Here is a 522-nt window from a genome sequence, read left to right as displayed (position 1 = left end):
CACGGGTTGCGGGAGGGCTTAATAACGCCGTTAGCTGCCATGTCCGCTATCAGTTCCTCAGCAACTTGGCGTTTGGAGAGGGGGAGTCTGTGGGGGCGCAGGCGAATGGGAGCAGCGTCTCCCGTATCAATGTAGTGCTGCACCAGCCCTGTCCTGGTGCAGTCTTCCGTTTTTGCTGCAAAAATGTCTGCAAATTCCCCCAACAGCTCCAACAGCTTCTCCTTCTCCTGCACGGTCAAATATTCCCCACTCCGCTGCGCCATCTCCTGCACAGCTGCTACAGTCTCCTGAAGAAGGGAGGGTCCGCTCAGGTGAATGGGGCTTGGCAGAAGCATGGTCCCGCCCTTTGCGGCTCCATTTACACCCCCGCCTCCTCCCACAAACTGTCTCTGTGGAGGTGGTTGCTCTCTGGCGGTCGTCTAGCCCCACCTGTAATTGTACAGTTCCATCTGTAGTGTGCAGGACAGCCCGGGGAACATCCACCGTCGCCCTCCACCGGACCCGGAGGTACCGGCCACCACT

The sequence above is a fragment of the Monopterus albus genome, unplaced genomic scaffold (genome assembly GCF_001952655.1).
Source record: "Monopterus albus unplaced genomic scaffold, M_albus_1.0 scaffold110.1, whole genome shotgun sequence".
Classification (NCBI taxonomy): domain Eukaryota; kingdom Metazoa; phylum Chordata; class Actinopteri; order Synbranchiformes; family Synbranchidae; genus Monopterus; species Monopterus albus.
This window is presented reverse-complemented; position numbering follows the sequence as displayed.